This window comes from Coptis chinensis, chromosome 3 (assembly GCF_015680905.1).
Source record: "Coptis chinensis isolate HL-2020 chromosome 3, ASM1568090v1, whole genome shotgun sequence".
Lineage (NCBI taxonomy): Eukaryota > Viridiplantae > Streptophyta > Magnoliopsida > Ranunculales > Ranunculaceae > Coptis > Coptis chinensis.
The window spans coordinates 89,939,883-89,965,797 of record NC_141458.1 but is presented as its reverse complement, the minus strand read 5'-3'; the positions used below and the strand labels follow the sequence as shown (position 1 = coordinate 89,965,797).

The window sequence follows — 25,915 nt, the reverse complement described above, 5'->3', positions numbered from 1 at the left end:
TTACTAGGGTATCCGTGCCTACGGCCCACGAGACCTCGCCGCGCCTGCGGCGCTACCCGAAAAATGAACAATTATGTTCATATATGTTTTGGGTATGAACATTTATTGTTCATATATCTTTTGGGTACGAACAATCAATGTTCATGTTTGTTTTGGGTATGAACATTTATTGTTCATATATGTTTTAGGTATGAACAATCAATGTTCATATTTGTTTTGGGTTCATGTTTTTTTTTTGGTATGAACACGGATTGTTCATACCTAAAGAAGGTATGAACAATCAATGTTCATATCTGTTTTGGGTGTGAACATTTATTGTTCATATCTGTTTTGTTCATACCTATTGTTCATAACCATTAAGTATGTGGTACACATATCAATCTTTGTCTATCCATTGGTTGCCCAGGTGTGTTTACCAGAACTTTGTCATATCTCATTTCTTAATTTTCAATTCCATTGTTTTAAAATGTGTCCACCTCTACAAAAAAGAAACGCCCACCAAACTTTGCGCTTATGTGCGGGGAGCTTTTGATTATTTCTTCTTAATCCCAAGCAAAGAAAATATTACTTTGTGAGTATCCTATATATGTTTGGGAGCTAGAGTGTGTATGGGTATCTAATTACCCTCAAACCGAATCGAATTAGAACTGTTTATAGCGCGGTTATGGGTTTAAAAATGTTAATAGCAGAATTAAAACCGAACCGGAATTAATTAATACACTGTATATGTTAAAATTTAGTGTGTAATATATATTTATATAGATCGTATGTATGTATGTATGTATAGTATAATGTACTCTTGTTCGATTTAAAATGGAAATTAATACATGCGTACGCACAATTTATGAGTTGTACTTAAAGTTTTTCTAAAAAATTCAAAGATTATCGAATTTATGACCATTATAAGTGTTATTGTCGCACTAAAAACTAACTTTTATATCTGTTACGTAATTAAAAACGTAATTTTAGCAATAATAATATATAACCCAAGAAAAAACCGAAACCAACTTAATTAATGGATATAGTTTCGGGTTTTCTTAAAAATAAAATAAAATAACCAAACCTGATAGGAACCATTAAAAATAGAATGCAACTCGAAACCAGTAAAAACCGACCCATGAACACCCCTATTTGGTGTCATGATCAACTGATCTTTGTTTAGCCTTAGGGTGCCCAGGTGTGTCTACCGCAAATTTGTCCTATCTCATTTTATTATATTTTTTATTTGAAAATGTGACCTCGTGTTATCAAAGAAAAACGTCCACTAATCTTTGAAGTTATGCCCGCCGCCCTCACGATCCACGAGACCTCGACGCGGCAAGCTTGGCGCTTCCTAAAAAATGAACAATCAATGTTCATATATGTTTTGGGTATGAACATTTATTGTTCATATATGTTTTGGATATGAACAATCAATGTTCATGTCTGTTTTGGGTTCATGTTTTTTTTGGGTGTGAACATTTATTGTTCATACCTATTGTTCATAGCCTCTAAAGCACGGGCCTTTACCCTAATAGGTTGTGTCCGCGTCGACCGACGCTGACGCGGACGCGACATCGATGGGCGATGGACGTCGGGGCGGACGTCGGGGCGTGGTCAACATGGTCGATCTTGGGTCAAGACCACGGTCGGGGCGCGGTCAACATGGTCGGGGATCGCGGTTTTGACCTAAAAAAAAAAATCAAAATAATATTAAAAACTCAATTTTTTCATTTTTTTTTTTTGTTAAGACTTATAACATGTTTTAAAAGTTTGATTAGGAAATATTAAACTTAATTTTGTGGCTATTTATCTTTAATAGTTTTGAATTTATGAATGTTGATACATTTAATTAAGTTTTTAATGTTTAATTTATATAAAATAAAATTATAAATATTAATTAATTTCCGCGTCCTTTGCAGCGTCCAGCGTCCTACTTTTTGAGATATAACCGAAGTCATCGTCGATTAATCAAGGTCTGCGTCAGTGTCCGCATCCGCATCCGTGTTCGTGCAACATAGTTCATAGCTAATGTTCATAATTTGAAGTATGAACAGTTATTGTTCATATCTGTTTTAATAAGCAGTTGATGAAGAACAACTATATAGTTGATTGAGAAGTTATATATGTGATAAAATATATGAAGAAATGGTCACACACCCCATGCTTTCCAACGACAAATATTCCTTATGGGCTTATTAGCGAGTAAAGTGTGTAGGAAAAGACGACTTTGGATTGTGCTTTTAAAAACGGACTTAAAGATTACAAGAACTTGAAGGAGAAAAGACAATGGAATTAGAAAGCCTGAAATGAAGTGCACGTCATGTTCAAGTGAAACGTATCAGGGATGGTTAAAGAGGTTAAATGGACTTGTATACAAAAGGGTATGCCCGTGCCTCACGACCACGGCCAGCGCTGGCCATTACCCTAAAAAATGAACAATCAATGTTCATATATGTTTTGGGTATGAACAATCAATGTTCATGTCTGTTTTGGGTATGAACATTTATTATTCATATATATTTTGGGTATGAACAATCAATGTTCATATTTGTTATGGATTTATGTTTTTTTTTTGTATGAACACGGATTGTTCATACCTTCTTTAGGTATGAACAATCAATGTTCATATCTGTTTTGGGTGTGAACATTTATTGTTCATATCTGTTTTGTTTATACCTATTGTTCATAGCTAATGTTCATAATTTGGGATATGAACAGTTGTTGTTCATATCTGTTTTGAGTTCATGTTTTCATAGCCACAATCAATGTTCATAGCTGACGTTCAGCATGGGTAGATATGAACAATCAATGTTCATACCTATTGTGGGTATGAATCAAAATAGAACTTGTCAAGTCTCACAGTTCAAACCAAAAACCAACTTCATTCTAGGCATTTTTCACCATAAAATAATAATAATAATAAAAGATTCTAGTGCCTCTTCAAAGGAAACTAAGGCATGTGTGAATATGAATACTAAGGAAGCTTTTCATCACGACAGCAGCAATCCGCTGAAAATTTCCCAGACAGGGTAAATTGCACCATACAAAGTGACTTCTAACATCCAGCAACCAAAACCAGGCGGGACATCGGGATCATCATCATGAGAAATTCAAAATGTGGCTATAAAGAGATTGTAGCATTCGCATGAAATTTCCGTCTCAAGCACATTGGCAGCAGTAGTTGAAACTTGGAACCGGAGAACACACTATTCCCAAATCGAGAGTGAAGAATGCAATTAGTAACCTCTTCAACAACCCAACCAAGCCATCCATGCATGAACCTCTAGCTGGTGGACATTAATCACTTATCTTGAGTTGTGGGTAGTCTTGATTATTTTTGTTGATGGAGACTTGAAATGATTTTGGACTGAAGTAATGGAATCATTGGGCTGTGAAAATTTCAGAAGTGTAAATAAGGAGGCAAGTATATGATGGTTCAAGGAAGCAAACCAGTAGCTAAGCATGTATCCATCCACAAAAACAATGACGTGCCTCGAACATGGATGAAGACGGTGAATCTGGGAGTGATGGACGAGAAGATGTCATCTCACGATCTAAAGTAGAAAGTGTTAGTTTTCACCCTGGACCAGTCATGGCAGTAGACATATTCCATGGGCAAAAATGTATGTGCTGCCTGATTGGATCAAACTCCATGCCAAGGAATACTTCTAGGTACAACCATTTTGTACAGGGTTTGTCTTATTTTATGGGGTGGGGGGGTTTATGAGACACATCATAGAGTATTCCCTTTGCACTATCATAGTATCTCTCCTTCCTAATTGGTATGCTCAATAAAATCGATAACTTCAGGAAACAACACATTTCGTTCTTACAAGGAACAATAAAATGGTGTAGTCTATTCACTAAAATGCTAGAAAATCCGAACAAAAAAAAAGTAAACTTCCAACTAAACCAAAGAATTGTAAAGCCAAGAAAATAAAACTAATAAGTAGGAAAATAAACTACTTATGCACTGACCTGAGAAATGCTTAAAGCAAGACTTCAGGATATACAACATTTGCCGTAAGTTTGGAGGTAGAAGAATACTTATGCGGGCTGCGGAAGTGCACCTTGATAATGGCACATATAGCTGGCAATGGCTAAAAACTCCAGTTCAAAGATCGATGCCCACAAACTTCATGGATTGTCCTTGTGATTTATTTATAGTCATGGAATAAGCCAAACGGATTGGAAATTGTCTTCTTGTCCACTTTGTCCACTATAACAAAATGACATCTAACGTGAAAATAAACTCACACGTAAGCTCTGTAATGTAGTGTTAAATAATATTATTTATGTTAAGTTCTTCAATTCAATTATATGGCCACTTTGTCCTATTTTCTAAATCAAGCTTCCAGACATTGTTTACTACAATGGTATACCTTATTACGCATGTCATAGACATAAGCTTCCAAAGCATTCTTTTTGTCTTTGGTTCGTTCCATAATTTGATCCTGCTGCACCAACCTAAGCTCTTTATCATGAGCTTCTAAGACTTGGGCTTTTGTCATTCCACTATATACAGTCTCGTGAACAGGTACCTCGATCCTCCTAGAGTGCTTGCTCTTCCTCATTTCATCAGCCTGCACATGGTAATTACAGAGCACTGAAGTTCCAAGATGTAATCAGTTTGATTCAGGCCAGAGCATTTTGAACTTGACAAACAATAATATTAAGAATTAAGGGTATACAAAGTTTAAAGCAAGACAACGGTAGAATAAAACGCTGGACAATATTAATAGTGAAAGTTCAATTAAATTCTTACCTGAGCGCCAAATGACAGTAGAAGAGACGGAGGAATGTTATCCGTTGGGAATAAATAATAGACGTAATTGCAATGCAAGAAAACAATGTTGTACATATAGTAACCCATGAGGTAACTAAAGTAACACCTAGAAGCCATGAGGTGGCTGAAGAATCAGCCTATCTTGTGGGGGAATATAAATACGTCTTTATTGACGGGTGCATTGGGCGCTTGCCCTTATCCACATTTGGTTGGTTGGATTGCTTTAATACATAAGAAGGAAAAAAGAATTAATAATAAAGTGAGTGCAAATAGATTGACTTGTTGAATAAGTAAATCTAAACAACCATGAAAATAAAATAAAACTAATAATAAGGAAAAGAAACTACGTATGCACTGACCTGACAAATGCTTAAAGCAAGACTTCAGGGTATACGACATTTGTAGTAAGCTTTTCAGCGTTTGGAGGTAGAAGAATACTTATGCGGGCTGCGGAAGTGCACCTGGATAATGCCACATATAACTGGCCATGGCTGAAAACTTCAGTTCGAAGATCGATTCCCACAAACTTCACGGATTGTCTTTGTGATTTATTTATAGTCATGGAATAAGCCAAACGGATAGGAAATTGTCTTCTTGTCATATTGAAAGGAAAATCTGAAGAGGATGGTGACAAAGAGATCCTTTGAATAAATACATGGTTACCTGATTTTTCACCTGTAAGAATTCTGGCCCAGATAACGTGTGGTTGACATTGCAACACCATCAAGCGAGTTCCATTGCATAACCCATCTCTGGGGGCAATATTGCGCAGCAACATTATTGGACAACCCTCTTTTAGATTGAGTCGAAATGGTGGCAGACCCGTGGGATCAAGTGAGTTTAGGTACTCATTTGGATACTGATTAATATTTCTAGGATTATTTGCATCTGCCTCATCCAACTTGTCAACAGCCAGAAAAGTCCTAGTTTCTCCTAGGAACATACGTAAAGCTGCTGCATTAATGGCATTGACATCATCATTCCTCGCAGAAAGAATTGTCCGCTCAGTTAAATAGTCAGGGGTGACGATAGAAGTATCATCAAATTAGGATAAGTAGCGAAATCGGTCCCCGAAGATGTGTGCAATGATGGATCGTTGAGGGTAGCTCAATAACCGCCGGGATCGTTTCCAACCCGATGACATAAAATGTGAAATAGAATATTATGAGAATTCTAATAGAGGAATATTATAAATTAGGACATGAATGTTCGTACCTTTTTTAAGAACTCTGCAAAAAGTAAATTCTCATAAGTGCCACGCTCTAATCGCATGTTCTGTACCAGGGTGAGAACATTGACGTGATTCCAAAGAAAAGAGCATCGCAAGGAAGCACGAACAATTTGCTCTCGGGACCCTCTGGGTATAACTGGCAGGCATTGGTGGAAGTCACCACCAAGAACAACAGTGATTCCCCCGAATGGGTTGTCATTGTCTCGAATATCACAAAGTGTGCGATCAACAACTTCCAAACAGAACTTGTTTTGCATTGGGACCTCATCCCATATGATTAGGTTAGCTTGTCTGAATAAATCAGTTTGTGGTGAACGCTTACTGAACCCACATACAGAGTTATCCATAATATCTAATGGGATGCAGAAGGTTGAGTGAGCAGTCCGACCACCTGCCAATAGTAAAGAAGCTATTCCGGATGAAGCCACCATAATAGCAATGTGTCCTTGAGTACGACACGTAGCAGCAATGGTGTTGTAAACAAAAGTTTTTCCTGTGCCGGCTGCTCCATTCAAGAAAAATAGTCGTTCGCTGTTGTGAGCTACTGAATCTGTCACTTCACTATATGCAAAGTGTTGCTCAGCATTTAAGTGGATGGCATTGGCATGTGCCTCTTCATTGTGTGGGTCAAACTGAAATTGCCTTTGCTCCCATATAAGTCTGTTCCCAACAACCAAGCTCCAATTTCTAATTGGGAGCGGCATTGTAGGAAAATGAGCAAGAGTTCGACCACCGACTTCGTAGAAATATCATTTAGGATAAATAAGCCATAATCTTGTACACGGTCATCGTAGGATGAGGAATGAAGAACATGGTTTGAAGCTTGTATGGGAGGTCATCACAAATGCTTTTCGCCAAAAAATTCATTCCATAAGGCTTCAAGTTGCACCGGATTGCACTCTGTGAGAATAGTACGTAAAAGTCGGCGAAGTTGATACCCGGTTGCATGATTGCACCTCTTGTAAACATTGCACCCATTCGATGTCGTCTTCAAGAAGTCCACGATAACACACTTCTTTGAAAGTGCGAAGTGGAGGACCATTTCAATTCTCTTTAGATCATCAAAGGATTGCGGACCTTTTACAACAGTTAAAAGTAACCGCCAAATAAAACCGCTCACCGAGTTAGGACTTGCAAAGTACATTCTACCAATAGCGGTGCTTGAGTCCTTTTGTCCATCTATGCCACCTTTTACTCCAAACATAATGTTCTGGAAATTCTTGATATGTAAGCCCTCGTGCATCGGGATCTGAAGCACACCGCTCAAAAATGCGATTAAAGTTGACTTTTGTTCTTTGAGCCCTAAGAGAATAGTATCCGTTGATTCATTAGGATTGTAAACTACTCGGTGCATTCGGGGAGATGAAGTGCCAATCTCACAACAGCCGGCTTCTCTTGGTGAAGAGAAACCGAACAACCTCAAACCGCTTGGTGGCCCGATATATCGTGCATCTAAATATTGTTGTATCTCATCCAAGTCATTGAACACCACCGCATTTGTCTGTGTATTGTCCTTTGAATATGTACTTGTGAATGTATTTGACACAACGTATCCGGCACAAACTTCGACATTAATATGGCAATCGAACATCTTAGAAAGATAAGGATTGTATGGAACAACATCTCTATTATCAACTTCATGCCCTCTAACATTATATTTCTTGCCGATTAATCACGGCGACGGTAGATAGGATATCCAGTATTATCCATGGTTGTAATATTTTCGAAAGCACGGGGATATTGACTTTTGCAACGCCTATTTACCATACATGGACAACTTGGATTTTTTAAGCCACATGGCCCATGAACCATACATTTGATAACAGTCTTGAAACAATTCAGGTTCGATATCCGGATCGGAAATTCAAAGACAAACAATGCGGTCAACTGGCGAAAGCGAGCACACAAATCTTGTCTTGATGTCGAAGATATATAAGGGCATGCATATGTGGTAGACCACGTTTCTGAAATTCAATTGTGTAAACATGTACACCAGCAATACCAAGCACACCCTTGTCTCTGATCTCTCTCATTAAGGCTCTTCGCTTTAGTTCAAACACACGGGCTACCACTTCCGGTCGATCGATGCGGTTTAGTTCTTCTACAAGGCCTTAATAACTTCCTCCCAATGTGGGTTTGCAGTCATGGTGAGGAATATATCTGGATGGTTGTTGAACCGAGTTATATCCATTGAGTCCTGGAATATCTCAAACATATGCCTTGGATTTGCCGGCGATATGATCTTTGGTAGAACTGGCGCCTTCCAACTTGATCCGATTTAAGGTTTCTCTTGGGGACATCGGTGAGATTTTGATATAATTCAAGACGGTACATCTTGCCTAAATCAGTAGTACGCGTAATCTGTTTACGTTTAGTGGCGGCCCATGCATTAACTAAGAATTCCTGAAACAGTTTTTCCCTCGCGAGAATAGAAGAATATTCGTTGGGGCGCTGAAACAGCAGATAAGAATAGAAGTCCATCTGTGTGAGGCGGTCAGCAGTGGTGGTTGAAGTTGAGGGTCCAAACACCTCGGATCTGGTGACCACCCAAGCTCTCCACGAGGAAACATTAACACATAGTGCAAAGGTAAGTATCTTTGGATGACATTCAATCGATATGAACAAATTCATTTCCCCCTTTAAGATAAATCACAATGTCTCGCATACTGTCCCGCTCACTGCCATCTCCGGGTAAAATAACCGCAATTTCATCAGCTGATGGCAAGTTGTAGCGGCGTCTGTCAGTGGCCGCACTGTAATGTAAATAAGCATGGATGTTGAGATTTTCATCATTCCCAATAGAAGCCGATCTAAGAACCTCATATGCATGTAGGAAAGTGTCAGAGAAACGGTTATATTGGAGCATAGTTTCGTGCAGGATTCTAAGAACATCTACATCCAGATTAGGATTCCGAAGCTGCCGAATATCCAATGCTGCACTTGGATCATAAATATAGAGTTGAGAGTATGTTGCCTGTCTGCCTGGATCGGGAATAAGAGCTCATGTTCGGTGCCGTAGTTCTCCATGTATAGTGAAAGGTCGTGGACCTTGACCAACAAAGACACGTTCATCAGCACCTAGACTTGTAAATGCAAACGCCTGATTGTATTGTCTTCTGTACTTTCGAAAAGACTTTGACTTGCGATCATCTCCCTCGTACAAAGCTTTGAGGGCAGCAGGCAATGTTTGCAATGGAGGCATTTGTATTTTTCCTTGCAAATAGCAAGTCCCAAACCGAGGATTTGCTAGCGACGATCTACTCAACCGTTCGTCTTTCCAATGAAGTGCATGGCAGAAAGGACACTGAACATTCATTTCCCCTAAAGAGTGACGTCCTTGTTCAATTGGACGGTTAAGAACATTAGAAGGAAGTACATCATCTTCATCGTCTGTCATGTCATCATTTCCATCATATTGTTGTTGTCTACATAATAATAATGTGTCGACAAAGTAGATGAAGGTTAGTTAACGCGTCGACAAATTAGGCGAAAATGCAAATAATGATCAATGTTTAGATAAGAACGGTATACCCTGCATTTTGGTGATGCGATGTTGAAGGACCATTTGATGTTGTTGGATGTGGTATCGCAGGAAGAAATGATGAGGTTGAAGACTTCGGGGGCATCTGTTGTAGAGAATACATGTAAGAGTTGATTTGTAAAAGTCAAGATCATCATACAGTAACAAATAATTGCCTATTTAAATACCTTGCATTTTGATGACCCAATGCGAAATCGGTCCCGAAAGCATGCGTGATGGGAGGACATCTGTAAATAAATAAATACAAGATTAAGATGTCCCACAACTTCGTTGAAGAGATTCAGGAGGAAGTGAGTAGCTTCGAATCCAAGAATAGGTGTAATAGGGCTATGGTGAGTTGGGCATCTCCGCGGCTTGAGGAGGAGTACGTAGATTTGGAGGAATGATATTTTGTGAGGACCCAGGTAGCCGCTGGAAACCGGGTAAGACTGGTGCGGTAGATTGTGCGAACAAACAACACGAGTTATTATTTTGTTTAAGGTTTTTTTCTCGTTCCCTTCTAGCACGTTGTGCCATCATTCTTTTTGTTAATATCTATAGCAAAGGAAACAATATGAAAATCTATATAATAATAGCTATAAATGTGTTGGAGTAGTGACAACAATTTGAAATTTCAAAAATAAAATCAATAAAAAAAACAAGACAGAAAGTAAGAGTTCTATAGTAATAATACAGTTTGGTGGAGAAATAATTGTAGACGATGGTAGAATAAAACACATCGACAATATTAATAATATGGGAAGTTCAATTTGAAGCTGACCTAAGCACCAGACGACGGCTGAAGAGAGGGAGGAATGTCAGCCGTTGGGCGCTGAACAATTAAGAAATACAAAATAAACAAATAAGGGTAGTAAAATTCATAACAAAATAATAGAAAAGTGTGAGAAGTTGAAGTAGTACCCGAAAGGCAGGTGGTGGTTGAAGGGTCAACCAATCTTGGGCTGGATCAGAATTATGGTTTTCATGGTTCGGAGGATCCTCGCGTGGATTCATGGGGCGCTTGCCCCTGTGCGCCATTTGGGAGGTTGTGAAGAAGAAGGCATGAACGTAGAACGCATGAATATGTCTAGCTTACATCACATAATTCAAATTAAGGTACACAATTAGAGAAGCATTCTTACAAGTACTTGGATGTAAGAGTGAAGTCCCAAAGATACTTTCGTGGAACTACTGGAAGCGAGTTCCAAATATCTTGCTACACGCTCAATCCACTCTGAACTACGAGAAGCACATGACAATGGCACGAAATTCAGTCGAAAGAAGAAAATCAAAAGTTTCTCGGACATCCACGAGCATAATGAGTTGGTGACAATTAAGCGTTTGAACTAACCTATACTGTTTTTCCCTTTGCTTTCTTTGCCAATTACAAACTGTTCCATATGAAGAAAGTGTAAGTCACTCCAGTAAGAATTAAGTTACAAAGTTGCACAAAACTATCAAGTTACCGTGAATAATAAAAAGTATGGCAGGTTTCTTTAAGGATTTGCATTTGGCAGGTTTTAATACAAAAAAAAAAGTATGTTGTATCAAAGTAGGCCCTGCTTGCTTCCACTATTGCGACACAACAATAGACACCACATTTAAAGCCAAATTATCTTTTCTATTCCCAGAAACTAAACTAAACATGGTAAAGATTCAACACTAACAAGTAAAATTTCCGAATTTTCTCACGTGTGACCAAACACAGCAATATTACATTTTCTTGGGTAAATATCATGAGAAGATTAAGGCCCAAAATAAGCTGAAATGAAGGTACTGGGTTGAGAAGAAGAAATGAGAAAAAACAGGCTCAAACGTAGTGCAATAAAATAGACGAAAGTTGACACTCACAGACAAGAAAGACAATATTAGCTAACCAGTGGTAATCTGCACTATTGAGTTTCTGCACTTGAGTAATATGCACTTGAATTTCTTGAAGTGTGGGTCTGCACAACAAAGAAAAATGAAGATTGGCAAGTATTAAAGTAATATATTTGTATAAGTTAACACATGAAATCAGCACACCATTCACGCTTTTTGTGCCTTAAACAAAGAAAGGGACTAAACATGCTTTTAGTGTTTCTAATACATTTTAATTTTCCCCCAACCTACACTTCCACAGTCTAGACTTCAACTGAGAGAAAGGGAAATAGGGGAGGATCAAGAAGGAGGTTAAAGGAATCAAAACCAAAATTACAAATAGGACTCCCTAAAACTAAAAGAAGAACCTTTACTGAACAATTCCGTAAACTTTGGTTGAATCCACTGTTGGAAAAGTGCTACAAATCGGCATGAACTTTGGTTGAATCCACTGTTGGAAAAGTGCTACAAATCGGCATGAAGTAAAAGCTAAAGAAAGCAAGAAGAGAGAGAGACGGTTGGGAGAGTTGTGTGAGAGAGGGCATCAACTAAAAACTAAAAGAGAGCGAGAAGAGAGAGGCGGTCGGGAGAGTTAGATTATATTGAATATAATGAGGGCGGATGTTGCTGTGTAAACCAGCAGACGAGCGTTTATTACTTAGATTATCCACGTCATAAGTGAGAAAATGGGTTTGTAGCCGTAGGATGGAGGCCCTGCGGGCCCCACACTGCTGTGTATTGTTAATATAGATTTATTCGGCTCTCTTCTTCTTCCTCTCCTACTGAGTACTAACCCCACCACCTTCGTGGGAATCCAAATCTTTTAAAACAACTCCCCAAGTACTTCTGCATTAAAAATGTAACTCTGTTCGTTCAAAAAAGGACAAAGATGTCTTTTAAACTGGTATCAATGCCAAGTGTTTGTTTGGGACTTGGGAGTGGATGGGGATGGAGGCGGAAAAGTGGCTGAGACTCGAAGACTCGTGTAACTCTTGCTTTAGTTTTTGGGTGGAAAGATTAGGATTACATGTGTGGGTATGGTGCTAGGTCCACGTTTGGGTGTCCTTATTTGATGTAAGTCTATTAGAACGTGTCCTGAATGTAAAGTTGGAGGCATACGTGTGAACTGTCAAGTAGATTGAGCGTGTGTCATCAAATGGAGCAAAGTCGAATAGAGGATGTTCTTTATCGGCGCGAAGGTGTCTTTAAGTAAAAAAACATATCAACACCAAGCTAAAGGCAACGTTCAAAAACAATGGAAATTATATTTTAGTTCTTGGTCGGATCATGAAAAAAAAATCATATAGAATTTGGCGTTGACAAAAATAAATGTATGTTGGTGTTTTTGTACTTGGGCATAGGCAACCTGTTTTTCTTGAATATTGAATCCTTTCGTAAACCTAGAGAACATAAAAAAACGTAAGAAAAGGAATCACATCATCTTTACATAGTTTGCCAATTCCATAATAACCTATATTTTCGCCATACTTCCTTTGATCTCGAGTCGGGGTTGAACACAACGGTGGCGGGTTTTCATCCATGTAACTATGTAAGTATTTAACTTTAGTTCTTTGAGGCTCTTGGCAATTTTGCCGACTGAGAATCACCCGAAAGCAAAGATTTACTTGATTTGCCAAGGCAAAAATGGAGACAGAGTAGTCATAAAAAGACGAAGATCTAATGAATTTACAATGGCTTAGATTGGCTTCAATCGCTTGACATATAAATCTCAAAACAGATGAAATAAAGACTATGTACGATAAAAAGTAGGAGTAATGGCGAAAATAGGAGTTCAACCATTTTTAATAGCAGTCATCATCCACTAATCAAGTCTTTGACTTTAAACAATTAACATAGTCAAGAACAGATCCGCGGATAACAATAAATGATCACTAACCAAAACAGAAAATCCATCTTGAATCGTCGAAGAATGCCATTTTAGGCAACCGGAGAGCGAAGAACATGATCCCGAGGTATCAACCTTTGCCGGTGGCATGAATTGCCACATGGCAACTCGAGGTAGCCGATGAATGGTATCGCCTTGTTGCCAGGTGCTTGAGCTTGAGGAGCAAATGCAGTTGGAATGGCAGAAGGGTAAGGCATGAAGCTTGGCTGAGAACTCATGGCTTTAACTTGCTGTTCCAGCTTCTCTTTCTCTGCTTTCAGCCTTTGCTTCTCATAACGAAGCTCATTTTTCTCGGACTACATAAACAAAGTGGCATCCAATTAGAAAGCAGCCAAGCAAATAAGAAGATTTGGACATCGTAACATGTTACTAAAAACTGATCATGTTCAAAACATAACAAAACAAACAGGCTAATGATCACCTACAAGACTTTCCAAATGATTTGATCATTGGCAAATTTCTAAGCTATCAATCATTGGAAAAAGACTTTCCCAATCATTTGTTCATCCACAGATACACTTCTCTATTTCAAAGGAGATTCAATTAGATAGCCAAAACAAATGGATACAAGTAGTACAGTACCAAATCATTATAAACTTGTCATTCTTTAAAATATTATATTTCAAACCAGGACGATTATTAAGTACGTCAACCTTCTAAGTTGAACTTCCACCCACTCTTTCCCAAGTTCTCATGATAAAACTTTCCCCTAGGCATCAAAACATCTTTATCAGGTTATAGGTGTGTTAGTTATAGGTGTCATAGAGATTCTATATTGACGACACCATCTTATCGATCATAATGATCTTTGGAAGACCTTCGAGGGGCAAGTACATTTCATTCTGGCCGGGATTTTTCCGTCATCACACTATTAATTATTGGCACAGAAGATATAAGGAGTAGCTTATTCACCTTGATGATGATGAGATCAAATAGTATCTTGGCTACAACCGAGGAGCTATAACAGCAAAGAAAACTCCAAGAGGAGACTTTGCTGATGGGAACTCATCCATGACCTCAAGGAGACTTCTCTGACTTGCAACTATCCAATGTACATATTCATCCTGCACAAAGAACGGTAAGTTAGCTTCAATGTGTAAAAAGTAAACTATCTCACCAATTGGTTGTCAAGTATCAAAATGCAAACCTTCCCAGCAGGAGATGCAAGATTTCTTAATCGATCAGCTTCACTTGAATCGGATGCATGGGCAGCTAGAGCCAAGAGAGCGGACTGAACAAAAAAAGATTGTTATTACAAGTAAAGAATCTATACAATAAAATTTTTAGAAATAAATATGAAAAAGGTAGCATGAAAACGAAAACTGAAAGAAAAATAACCTTTGTAGGAGAATTGAAAAGATCAGCATATCAGCATATCGGATCAGTGATGTTCTCAAAGTGCAAGGAGATGGGAAGGGAGGAGCCAAGGAGCTTCCAGCATGTGGTGTTCCATCTTCATTACCAACATGGATTGAAAAGTAAGTATCTGGCGAGTAGCCTAGCAAACTTTTTGGCTCCTCCACATACTCAATACTATTTTCAGCATAAACACCAACATGGTCTCCTGTTTCATACCTGAGAATATAGGGTGAAAACATTATCCAATTCAGCACTCTTACTATCGTCTTTGTCTTTCCTGAAATGGGGACTTATAAAAACCAAAGCAAATAAACCATGCAACTGCCTAATGAACACAGAGGGAACTATTCCTTCGCCTTTTAATAAAGAATACCTTGTGTTTGCTGCACAAAGCAATATACGGCAAAAGCAAATAAACCATGCAACTGCCAAAAGTGTTACTTGTCATCCGCCAAAATGATGAACCCAACCAACTTTTAAAAAAAATATGGAAACAACCCCATTTGCTCAAACACTTTGTAAGTCCATTTCACCCTAAAACAATCGAAACCCTACTCTCCTACTCGAACTACATAACTCCAAATCTTTCCCCATTAATAAAAACCAAACGAAGTTTAACAAATGCATGTATTAAAGTACTCCAAGTTTAAAAAATACCAAAAAATCCAAAGGAACTAACACTTTACATTATGCCGCTGTATTTAGATACAATCAACTTGCAATATAGTAGCCGAATTTTGTCTGACCTTGTAGTGCTGCCGAATTTGCTGAATATCCTTCTTGTGCAGTGCTAAATATCCTTGTAGTCTTTGCTTCCAATCTCAGTCAAGGCGCACTCTTGAACTGGGAGAGAAACAGTTACAGCTGCCATTCAAAGAGACATCACAACAATCAAACACTTGAACCACATCTTAATAATATATAGTAGCCGAACCACCGGAAAATAATTCTATGTGACTATAGCATTTTTTTTGTCAGCCCACCGAAACAAAAAAATTATAAAATTCTATTTACGATCCAAAGAATTGTTATAAAGTAAAAACTATAAATATTGTACAGTAAAATACAAACCATAAAGCGATATATTGTGTTTGCAGGTGAACCAAGTGAAATTAGAAAATGGTCTTCATAACAATGTAAAGTCTCATTTATCTTTTGTTCACCTTTGCCTCGTGTATTCTAAATGGTCAAGATATTCTTAACTGCAAACCTTGGCCACCATTTGTATCTTTGAGAAATAATCCTGAGAAGATGTTGGCTCTGTTTTCAAAAATATTCCGAGTTTTTTTTAAGACAAAGACCTTGCAAATAAAACAAGTTTTGAAGGGGGCAAACGGTATGCTTCTATAAAGAAGAAATCATAAACGGAATGTCATAATCTAGCAGTCCCATATAGACATTCATCATATAGTTAGTAAAATGTTTTGTAATTGTAAAAACAAAGTAAAAAGGACATAAATCAAATGTCATAATCCAGCGTTCCCAGAGACATTGGATACTTATGGAAAATAAAATAATAAAGGTTTTCCTAAAACAGATTTTGGTATTAAACAAGTTTTTGTAAGCAAAAAAAAAAGTAGCAAAATGAAAACAACATAAAAAATAATTGCCATAATCCAGCGTTCCCAAAGACATTTATCACTTTAAAAACTCGGAAAAAAAATGAAAGGTTTTACTGTTATTGTAAGAAAACAATATAAGTCAGATATCTATTGGGACTGAATTTGAAAGGAAACAAATCACTTGGTATCCAAAAACCAAGCCAATATCTTCAGAATATTGACCCTAATTTATGTTTGAGTACAAAACGTGCTTTTTACTGCAAAACATTCATTGAGAACTCCGTAATCTCAAAACGTGTTTTTTACGTGTATTTACCTCAAATGGTACAACTTCCAGAACTCAGTAATCTGAAATCTAATAAGTAATTTGGTAAAACACTTGCACTGAAAATTAACAACTCTGATCATATTATTACTCATAATTAATTATTACCAACAGTAAATTATACTTTGAAATTGACTACATAATAGAAAGTTATAATGAAGAAGGAAAAAACTATAAGGTCCTAAAGCAGTGTATTTGTTGTGCAAATTTAAATAAGTACACACCTTGTGCGTTGGGCATCTTCCCAATATTTAATAACCAACACGGAACTGACCTTTTTTCAATTTAATTTCACACATTCACATTCTCCTACTCCGTTTTTAATCGAGAGGCAGATGATTTTTATATCGCTTAATCTAAGTTCAATCAATGGTAATCTCGACCCTTGTAGTCTTGAATATCCTTCCCGTGGAGTCTTTGAATATCCTTGTAGTCAACAGTTAACATCACAATCATCAAAGGAAGGGCTACTAAGGCAAGTCTCCAACAAAAGTAAATTGAGAATGCAAGTCCTGACATAAACACAGATGTGTGCATTAAAAATATAGGCACCTGCAAGACAAGAAGATCAGATGCTCCATTAGCTTTATTTAATGGGGGAATGTCCTTAAATTATATCATATAGTGAAGTGACTAAAATTACTTATTCATTGTTAATTCCATCATATTGTTATACGGCATGGGTCTGCTGCCAGCCCGTAGAACATGATTGATAAAAAAAAACAATTAATACTGTGCAACTATTATCTCGATATATATAAATCTATAACATAAATGAGGGCTCCAAGAACTTTAACTTTTTCTCTTAGGAAGTGTATGTTAATACTGTTTTGTTGCAATCTTTGAATAGCATCCAAAGGTCCCTCTACTTCTTATCATCACAGCGAAGGACTTTTGCTATTATTATTTGCATCAAAAGTAGCATACTGAAGAATCCTTGTTGGCTCTTCACTAAAAAAAAAATTCTAGTGGGCACAATTCGCTAAAACTTTCCAGCGAGTTGAGTGTTTGGGTTCAGAAACTGGTTGAATCTTATCAGATTATACTGTTCGAATAACTTCTCAAGCATAGAAACATTACCATATGAAGAAAGAAAACTTTTTTTTTCTAAGTTATGAGGAAAGAAAGAAAACAATTTCTAATGGACACTATATATAATGGTTAACCATGAACTCAGATTTTAAAAATCTTACACATTCTCTTTATACTCATATGTTGTCTCATTGTGTCGTATTATTGTAATGGACAGACATAGAACAAATTAAATAAATATAATGATGTTGTAGATGAGGATGATTAATAATAGCACCTTTTCACTTAGAACCTCTTGTATGAGTTAAGTATCCTTGGATATACTGTTGATGATCTCTGAAGTAGTAGCTTCTTGTGAATCGAAAAACGCAACCTCTTGTCTAAGCACGGCTTCCAAATACTTGTAACGAATCCGAAGCACTTGTCTTTCACTTGTCCTACTCCAACAATATCCTTCTGCAAATAATGATCATTGCCATTGACTGGGGAAAACAGAAGTACCTTACCTTGGTATATGAGAAACGAATTCATTGACACATATCCATGGAAAGTATAAATTGGAGTAATAATATAACAATGCAAATAGAGTACCTTTAGGAGCATCCGTTTCAAAGTAGCGGTAATTAAAATGTAACGTCAGTCCAAAAAGATTCTTCGGATGCAAAACCTGAAAAGTAGATATAAAATGCATATCAGTTGATGCATTTGTTATAATAAAAATCTAGAGCAAAAGTGTCATTAAGTAACTAAACATATCAACACCAAGCTAAAGCCAACGTTCAAAAACAATGGAAATTATATTTAGTTGCGGTCAGATCATAAAAAAAAAATCATATAGAATTTGACGTTGACAAAAATAAATGTAGGTTGGTGGTTTTTGTATTTGGGCATAGCCTACCTATTTTTCTTTAATATTGAATCCTGTCAAATCAACTAAGCGGGAAAAGGGAAATTACACTTTTGTTGTTTAAGAGGTTTATAGCAAAACTTCTGGGTATACCACATTTGCGGTTTGACTTTCTGCATTTGGAGGTAGAAGAATGCTGATCCGGTCCGCCGAAGTGCATCTTGAGAGGGCCACATACAATTGACCATGACTGAAAACTTCCGTGCGGAGGTCAATACCAACATACTTCACTGATTGTCCTTGAGACTTATTAATAGTCATTGAATAGGCCAATCGAACTGGAAATTGTCTTCTCGTCATATGGAAAGGAAAATCGGAAGATGACGGTGACAAAGATATCCTTGGAATAAAAGCTTCATTGCCCTGTTTTTCACCAGTTAAAATTCTGGAAAAAAGAACGTGTGGTTTGCATTGTACCACTACCAATCGGGTTCCATTGCATAGTCCATCTCTGGGAGCAATATTTCGCAACAACATTATAGGACTACCAACTTTCAGGTTCAGGCGAAATGGTGGCAGACCAGTTGGATCAAGTGTGTTTAGGTACTCATTTGGGTATTGATTAATATTGGTTGGATTATTTGCTTCTGCATCCTCCATCTTGTCGGCAGCTAGAAAGATAGTAGTTTCTCCTGGGAACATATTCAAAGCTGTTGCATTAATTTCATTGACATCATCATTGCGTGCCGAAAGAATTGTACGCTCAGTTAAATATCCTGGGGTGACCGTGGCAGCATGATTCAGATGAGGGTATGTAGCAGAAATTAGTTCTCGAAGATCTGCACATTGACGAATTGTCGATGGCAGTTCCACCGTCTCACTTGGATCACTTCCAATCTAAACGAAGGAAGACAAAAAAAGATTAATGGATATAAGTTTGAAACAAAGGAGGAGAAAGCAGAATACATAAGTGGTTACCTCCATCAAGAAATTTGCGAAACCTATATTTGCAGAGTTCCCATGTTCTAATCTCATGTTTTGTACCAAAGTTAGAACCCGAATATGATTCCAGAGGAAAGAACACCGCAAAGAAGCACGCACAATTTGTTCACGCACCCCTTTGGGTATAACTGGAAGGCATTGGCGAAAGTCACCACCAAGAACAACTGTAATTCCACCGAAAGGCTTATTATTGTTGCAAGTATCCCGAAGCGTCCGATCAACTGCCTCAACATAGAACTTGTTTTGCATTGGGACCTCATCCCAAATAATAAGTTTAGTTTCCCTGAATAAGTGAGCATGCGGTGAATTCTTATTGAACCCACAAACCGAGGTATCAAGAATGTCGATTGGGATGCAAAAGGTTGAGTGAAAGCAATCCGACCGCCCCAATAGCAACGCAGCCTATTCCGGATGAAGCCACCATAATAACAATATGTCCCTCAATCCGACCGCGTATCAGCAATGGTGTTATAGACAAAAGTCTTGCCTGTCCCCTCGCTGCCCCATTCAAAAGAAGAGTGTCCCTTGATTTCGTAAACGTAATCCGGGGATCGCTTTATATGTCGAAAGTGTTGCTCAACATTTAAATGAACTCTGTTGCCATGTGCTTTTTCAGTTTGTGGATCATATTGAAATTGTCGTTGGTCCCATATAAGTCGGTTACCAACGGTCGAGTTCCAATTGGTGGTTGATAGTGGCATAGGAGGAAAATTAATGAGCAGTTTATCTGACTCTATGAGAATCTCATTTAGAAGAAATAAACCATAATCTTGGACCTGAGCTTCGGTAGGTTCTGGAATGTTGAAGATGGTGCAAAGTTTGTGTGAGAGGTCGTCCACGGATACTCTCCCAAAAATCATGCCACAATGTTTGGGGATATAGAGGATTGCATTCGAGAATAACCTGAGAATAGTCGACGAAGATGATAACCAGTTTGCATGGTTGAGGCCTCTTGCAGACACTGCACCCATTCACTATCATCCTCAAGAAGTCCGCATGCAATACATGCTTCTTTGAAAGTTGGATGTAAATCAGTACCAGTCCTTTTTAGATCATTAAAGGACTGTGGCCCTTTCACGACGGTTAGAAGTAGAAGCAAGGGTAAGTAAAATCTTTCACCAGAATTAGGACTCGCGAAATACATTCTACCAATAGCAAACCCCTGTGCCCTGAATTTCCAAATTTGGTGTTGCTTTATCCAAACGTAGTGTTCTGGCACTTGTTGATATGTGAGCCCCCTTGCACGCGAATCTGAAGTGCAACAATCAAAAAATGCAGTAAGAGTTGACCGTTGCCTCGCTGCCCTAGCCCGTATATCATGCATGGACTCATTAGCATTATACACAACACGATGCATTCCAGGGAGATGAAGGGCTAATCTCACAACTGTTGGAATTTCCTCGTGCAGAGAAATTCCTAACAATCTCACAGCAGCTTCAGGTGGCCCAATATATCTCGCGCATCCAAATATTGCTTGATCTCATCCAATTCATTCAACACAATTGTTGTCCTGTCATTACCTTTAAATATGTACTTGTGAATGTATTTCACACAAGTAAATACCTGCACAAACTTCAACATTAATATGGCAGTCAAACATCTTAGAAAGGTAAGGATTGTAAGGAACAACATTTCTATTATCAACTGAATGTTCTCTAACAAAATAAGACTTCCCATTGTCACGGCGACGGTAGAGAGCATATCCATTTGTATCCATAGTTGTACAATGCGTGGCTTCGGGGATAGTGATATTTACATTGACGATTAACCATGCAAGGAGAGTTTGGATTGTTAAGCCCACATGGGCCATGAACCATACATCTTAGTACAATCATCTGAAATAATTCAGGCTCGATTGTCGATCGGGAATTCCGCAGATACAATCGCGATCGACTTGTCAGAGGCACTTTCGGATCTTGTCCGAATGTCGAAGATATATAAGTGCATGCATATGTGGCAGACCACGTTTCTGGAACTCAATGGTGTAAACATGAGCAACTGCCATACCAAGGACGCCACACTTCTTTATTACTTCCATCAAAGCTCTTCATTTCAATTCAAATGCATGGGCAACCACCTCCGGGCGATCATAAGCAGTTTGGTTTGTAAACAATGCTTCAAGAATTTCCGTCCACTGGGGGTTTGCAGTCATTGTGAGGAATATGTCTGGATGGTGGTTGTAACGTGTAATTGCCATGGAGTCTTGAAAAATTTCAAACATATGCCTAGGGCTGCCGCTACAGGATGATGGTAGTGCGACTTCGCCTTCCAATCTGATTTGGATCGACAAAGATCGGTGATCGGTGACACATCGATGATACCTTGATATAGTTACTCACGAAGCTTGTCTTGTTGTTGCCTATAGTAAGCGCATTTTGTTTTGCTTTCGGTTGATGCCCATCCGTCCCACCACAAACTCCTCAAACAACTTTCTCCCTCGCCAAAATAGGCCGAAAGTACTCGTAGTGCTTGCAAAAAGCGATAGATAAGAATAAAAATTCATCCGTTAGGCGATCATTAGTGGTGGTAGCGGTTGAAGAGTCCCAACGCCGCAATTCAGGTGTCCATCCAAGCTCCCCATGGGGAAACAATAGGACATAATGTAATGGTAAGTAAGCTGGATGACACTCACTAATTTGCATGAATTCTTGCCCTCCTTTAAGATAAATAACAATGTCTCTCATACTTGCTCGCTTCACCGCCATCACCGGTAAAATGACAAAGAACCTCATCTGCTTGTTGGTAAGTTAATACGACCGGCCCTCGTGAAGCAGTGTAATGTAAATAAGCAGGTACATTGAAGTCCTCACCATGCTCAGAAGAAGCTAATCTAAGAACATCATATGCGTGGCGATATGTATCAGAAAAGCGGTTATATTGGAGCATAGTAACTTGAATGATTTTCAAGACATCCGTGTTGAGCTTAGGATTACGAAGTTGACGGACAGCTAGTGCAGCACTGGGATCATAGATATAAAGTTGAGAATAAGTAGCTTGATATCCCGCGTCAGGAATTAAAGCTCCTGTGCGATGTCGCAGTTCACCGTGAATAGTGAAAGGCCTTGGACCCCGTCCAGCAAATAAGTGTTCTTGTACTCCAAGACTTGTAAATGCAAAAGCTTGATTATATTGTCGCATATATCTCCGAAATGACTTTGACTTCCGATCATTCCCATCGTATAAGGCTTTAAGGGCAGGAGGCAGTGGTTGCAAAGGAGGACACTTTATCTTTCCTTGTAAACAACATCTCCCAAAAAGAGGACGTGACAGCGATGACTTTGATAATCGTTCATCCATCCAATGAAGTGCCTTACAAAATGGACATTGAACGTCCATTTTCCCCAAGTAGTGTCTTCCTTGTTCAACTGGGCGGTTAGGATTAAGAGTCGTGTGAACATCCCCATTGTAGTCGAGTGCCTCTTCATCGTCATCTTCACTCATGGTATCAGCACGTTCAGAGAACGGTTGTGCAGTATGCTGGAATGACTGCGGTCTACGCAAGAATGAAGTATTAAAAGGATTTAGACTGAGGTGTAAACAATTTATTATTATTGCAAACATTTATGTGAAGAAATTACCTAGCATTTTGGTCAGCTGATATTGACTCAGAACCGAGACTTGGTAAATGTGGTATTAAATACAAGAAAGCTTGATGTAGACGAAATGAGGTTACACGCATTGCAAGGGAGCTTATATGGGTAAGAAAATATTGAAAGTTTGGTATTGAAAAGTAGAAAATATGAAGAGAAAGTTGTAAAGAGCTTTGTGGTGCTATACCTTGCATTTTGGTAAGACGACGTTGATGCAAATGACTCATTTCTGAAAGTTGGAATTGCATTATTTGGTAACGCACCACCAGAGTTAAGAATACATGTGTTGTAGACAGATAATAAGGGTGAGGTGTGAATTGGATTGGAAGGAAAACCAATAAAGTGAAATACAAGACTCACCTGTTGCTTACAGGTGCTGAATCAACATGAGTACATTCTTCTGGCAGTGTAAATAACCTAATAGGATTAAGAGCAGAGAGAGACGTTCGAAGAGATTTCATAGAATTGAGTCGTTTAGTTGATGTGGTATGAGGTGTGATTGGACTATCTTGAGGTGGAAGTCCGGCCAATCGAGGTGGAGTTCCCGAATTGGAGGGTGGACATACACCACAAAACCCGGACAATCGATGGGCCATTGCTTGATGCCCATTCGTTTATTCAATTTTTCCCTTTCCCTTCGAGCATCTTTGTGCAATAATTCTATTTGTTAGGCTTAATGTCTTTGATAGGAGAAGGGATGGTTGTACTGATTGGGCAAATTGTCCGCAATTGGCGAATTGAGATAAGTTGGTGTAATTGGATAAGAGCATAGAGGATCTGAAATAGAAATAGAAATTGAAAATAGAGATAAACATAAACATAAACCAAATTTCCAAAGATAAAATCTATATTCTATATAACAAATTAGGAAACTCATCTCTATTTCAATTTCAATATGCAAAGAAACGAAGATAAAGATATGGCAATATTTGTATCGATGAAGTCCCATATGTAAAGAAAGACCCGAAGATAAGGTATACAAGTGACATAGCAAATAGGTAAAGAATAAGAAAATAGAAAAAGAGGATAATTGGGTAGATAATGAGAGGGAAACATTGTAGGAGTATTAGTACCTGAAAACTATGAGGTTGGTGGAGGGTAAGCCTATCTTGTGGAGGGACAGAGACACATTTTTTCTTGTTAAGAGGATCAAGAGAATGGTCCAGTGGGCGCTTTCTGTTTTGTAGGTTTGGTCGGTCTGGCCACTATATAAAGAACGAAGAGAAAGTTAGAGAAGGAGAAAATATAAAAGCAAACTTGATGTGCAATGTCAACAGTAAGTATAATAAATTACATAAGACCGCAATTCAATTACCTGAAAGCCACGAGGTGGTTGAAGGTTGAGTCTATCTTGGAGAGGGATAAAAGTGTTTTTCGGCCGGTTCGAAGGATCAAGAGAAGGGTCCATTGGGTGTTTTCCCTTGTCTAGGGTTGGTCCGTTTGGATGCTATATACATAACCCAGCAAACATATAAATCATGAGACCAGTAAGAAATAAGTACCATGTGGATTAACGAACCAATGTAATAGAAACAACAAGAATACCTGGAAGCCAGGAGGTGGTTGAAGGTTTAACCTATCTATTGCAGGAATCGAATATTTAATTTTTTTGTTCGGAGGATCCTTAAATGGGTCCATTGGCCGTTTTCCCTTGTCCACCATCAAGTTCAATCCTTCATAGAAATTGTACACTCAAAATTTAAAAACGGAGAAAAGAGAAGGAATGGTTATTAGCTATAAGAAACTATAAGAAACATTGATTTTTGATAGTGCAATCCTTAGAAGATGCAGTAAGATGCCACAGAAAGAATACATGTCCAGCAAGGATACATGTCTACGTAACATAGCTATAATTACATTATGTGAAAGCTAGAATGAGGATAATTTTTCATATAATGCATGAGTATAAAAAAAAATTGAATAATTTTCATATAATGCATGAGTATAAAAAAAATTGAATAATAAATGTATGTTGTTGTGTTTTTATAATGATTGAAACTACAAATACATTGAATAATAAATGTACGCCATTGTGATTTTCGGTTATTATTTTTGTTATTTACTATAGAAACTACAAATACATGTTGCCTAAAGTCCTCAACATAGAACGTTCTTATGTTATCTACTATAGAAACTACAAAAAAATTGGGAACAGCATTTATACTACGATATACAATATCAATCAAAATCATCCTTAACAGAAATATAGGATTGGTTGGGCATTAAACTATTATGCTTCTAATAATAACATTTGCATAGGCAAGTGTTATAAACGTGAAACTCATTACCATCAAATCAAGTAAATACTAATCCACATCTATTCTATAAAATAAAAAACATACCTGAAACTGATTCCTCGCAGTACTACTCGAACCCATATCATAAAACACGACAATATAGATCAGTAAGAACATATTGAACGCCGAAACTCATTACCATCAAATTAAGTAAAATAAAAAACATACCTGAAACTGATTCCTCGCAGACACCATCTTTCCAAACTCCTTAGTATTATAAGCGTAAGTACTACTCGAACCCATATCATAAAACACGACAATATAGATCAATAAGAACATATTGAACACCCAAATTAAGCAAAGTATATTGAAAACGCCTAATTAACAAGCTAGGATATACACGCAATACATGTAAAGATGAGTCAACTTGCAATCATAGGTAGACATACAGAGAAATATGTCAAATGATTTTGCCAATCACACCACGTACCAACTGGACAAGTGTAAGGCTTAAGTTGTAACTGACCAAACAAGATAAGTGAATCTGGTATTGTGGGGAAGGTTTTTGTCTGAGACGGCCTATAGCCCCAGGCGGTACAGTGCTGAAAAATAAGTACCAGGCTACTGACACTTTGACACATCCTCATTCATATAGCTACAGAACAATTACTACTGT

The 25,915-nt window shown here is 38.0% G+C and overlaps 2 long non-coding RNA genes across 4 annotated transcripts; both read right to left on the bottom strand.

Annotated features, from left to right (window-relative positions):
- Window positions 1-13,403: 13,403 nt before the first annotated feature.
- Window positions 13,404-15,596, bottom strand: LOC147511542 (uncharacterized). Of its 3 annotated transcripts, none has more exons than XR_015217016.1 (5): window positions 15,391-15,596; window positions 14,624-14,921; window positions 14,433-14,516; window positions 14,198-14,349; window positions 13,404-13,581 (listed from the first exon to the last, which is right to left on the bottom strand). It is a non-coding gene; the product is annotated as an uncharacterized LOC147511542 (long non-coding RNA). The 3 variants fall into 3 exon arrangements; XR_015217017.1 differs by having other exon boundaries at window positions 14,624-14,849; window positions 15,391-15,592; XR_015217015.1 differs by having other exon boundaries at window positions 14,624-14,860; window positions 15,391-15,590.
- A 1,361-nt stretch (window positions 15,597-16,957) lies between these two features.
- LOC147511541 (uncharacterized) lies at window positions 16,958-24,199 on the bottom strand. Its single transcript, XR_015217014.1, has 3 exons — window positions 24,076-24,199; window positions 17,841-18,230; window positions 16,958-17,083 (listed from the first exon to the last, which is right to left on the bottom strand). It is a non-coding gene; the product is annotated as an uncharacterized LOC147511541 (long non-coding RNA).
- Between the last annotated feature and the right edge of the window lie 1,716 nt (window positions 24,200-25,915).